At 39.1% G+C, this 2,383-nt stretch overlaps 1 pseudogene across 1 annotated transcript; it reads left to right on the forward strand.

The window, feature by feature from the left end:
* The first annotated feature begins 736 nt into the window (after positions 1 to 736).
* On the forward strand, positions 737 to 1,564 carry LOC307106579 (translationally-controlled tumor protein-like; annotated as a pseudogene). Its single transcript has 2 exons — positions 737 to 1,041; positions 1,315 to 1,564. The product of its transcript is annotated as a translationally-controlled tumor protein-like (transcript).
* The last annotated feature ends 819 nt before the right edge of the window (positions 1,565 to 2,383 follow it).

Raw genomic sequence — 2,383 nt, forward strand, 5'->3', positions numbered from 1 at the left:
GGTAATTTTGCTGTGTAATTTATGGTTAACAGATAAAAACACAAGAAATGTGCAGGTCTAGGGCGAGAGAATGCCTATGATTGCAAAACTATTATGGGATCCCTCAGCAACGCCCTCTGCTCACCCTCCCATTACTGCACAGAAAGACAACAGAAGCACAAAAGAACCAAAATATGGCCATCAAATTCTAACAGGCATGGCTGCTAGTGCTCCCTGTGCTCTAGGGCACTCTCAATGAGTTTTCTTCTGATAACACCAGCAGAAATCATCCCTGTTAGAGTCTTAGGAAAATGTAAAGGCCAGTTTCCATATTTAAATAGAAGTCTTCTGATGTTTTAATTTTTATTGATTTTAGAGAGGGAGAGGGAGATAGAAACATCAAAGAAAGAGAATCATTGATTAGCTGCCTCCTGTGTGCCCCTCATAAGGATTGAGCCCACGACCCAGGCATTTGCCCTGACCAAGAATTGAACTGTGACCTCTGGTTCATAGGTCGATGCTCAGCCACTGAGCCACGCCAGCTGGACCTGATGTTTTTTTTTTTTTTTTAAATGGCAAATTAAAAAGAATCAGAGTGGCTTTTTCTGCATTTATTTTTATATCTGCGTATATTTTGTAGCGGAGGTTTTATAGCTGCATATATTTTGTAGCTAGGGATAGCCTGCTAGGGCTATAAGCTCCAGGCTCCTGCTAAGTTAGCACTGCTGTTATCTCCTTCCAACCATCCTCAAGATCATCTACCGGGACCTTATCAGCCTTGATGAGATGTTCTCCAGCATCTGCAAGTTCTGGGAGATTGCTGACGGGCTGTGCCTGGAGGTGGAGGGCAAGGTAATCAGTAGGACAGAGGGTAACATTGATAACTCGCTGAAAGCTAAAGGGTAAAAGTTTCAATATCAGTGGTGTGTGGTATTGTCATGAACCATCATTTTCACAAAAGAAGTCTACCAGGAGTACATCAAGGATTACATGAAGTCTATCAAAAGAAAACTTGAAGTACAGAGATCAGAAAGATTAAAACCTTTTATGACAGACCAGTCAGTATGGCTCAGTGGTTGAGTGTCCACCCAGGAACCAGGAGGTCACTGTTCGATTTCCCGTCAGGGCACATGCCCAAGTTGCTGGCTCGATCCCCAGTACGGGGCATGCAGGAGGCAGCAGATCAATGATGCTTGTCGCTTATCAATGTTTCTATCTCTCTATCCTTCTCCCTTCCTCTCTCTAAACATCAATAAAAAAATATATTTTTAAAAAGGTAAAAACGAAAGAAAAAAATTAAAAAGAAAAAAACAAACAAAAAGCCTTTTATGACAGGTGCTGCTGATTTTGCACATCCTTGGTAATTTCAAATTCATCAGCTCCTTATTGGTGAAAACATGAATCCGTATGGCATGTTTGCTCTGCTGGATGACGGAGAGGATGGTGTGACTCATATATGATTTTTTTTAAGGATGGTTTAGAAATGGGAAAATGTTCACAAATTTGGCAGTTTGGATCTATCACCTGTTATCATAACTGGCTACTGCTTATCAGCCACACACCAGGACTGGGACAATGGCACTGATGTTATCTTGAGCTCTTCATTTGATTTTGACCAGGATTTATTTGGGGCAGAGGCAGTTTTTTGTTTTTTGTTTTTTTAGAATAACATGTCATATAGGTTGTTTAAAAATAAAATGCATTTTAAGTTAAAAAAATATCAGTGTTTCCTTGACATGAAAATCTTTTCTAAAGACACAATATTACTGTAGCACCAAGTCATGAAAAGACCTGACACAGGTTGACATCCATGACCCTGTCAGCATTGATGGGAACTTGTGTGGAAACCAACTTTTGTCCTCTTTGAAGTCTGAAGTTTTGAATAGACTCTAGTTCTTTGCTAGGGCCCTGACACTGATTAGTTCTGATCTCTACCCTTTAAGATTCTCTTAGCAATTTGGCTGTTGTACAAGTGCTGCCAAGGGCTTGTACTACCGTTTCTCACAAATACAGGGGTGGGCAAAAGTAAGTTAAATTACCAGCCATCATGACCTAAAAGACAAACTACCAGTAATGATATGAAATAACAATAGCAATAATAATAATATAAATAAACATAATAATTATTAAATGAATAATAATATGGGAATAAACTCTGTGTTTCAAATATGGCAGAGTACTTGGCTTTATAGTTTCTGACACAGAAGAAAACAATGTCAACTAAAGAGAAGCACAGTTACTTGTTGAAGTATAAACGTACTTTAAGAGAAGATGTTCTCCCCATCTACCTAATCTTACTGAGTCACTCTGACTCAGGCAAATTCCAATTTTAAGACTTGTTCAGTCCCTAATAGGAAGGGAGAAAGTGTTGTGTGTGATTTTGAAATCTAATTAGAGCAAAGTA

Source organism: Cnephaeus nilssonii (genome assembly GCF_951640355.1).
Source record: "Cnephaeus nilssonii genome assembly, chromosome: 10".
In the NCBI taxonomy this organism is placed as follows: Eukaryota; Metazoa; Chordata; class Mammalia; order Chiroptera; family Vespertilionidae; genus Cnephaeus; species Cnephaeus nilssonii.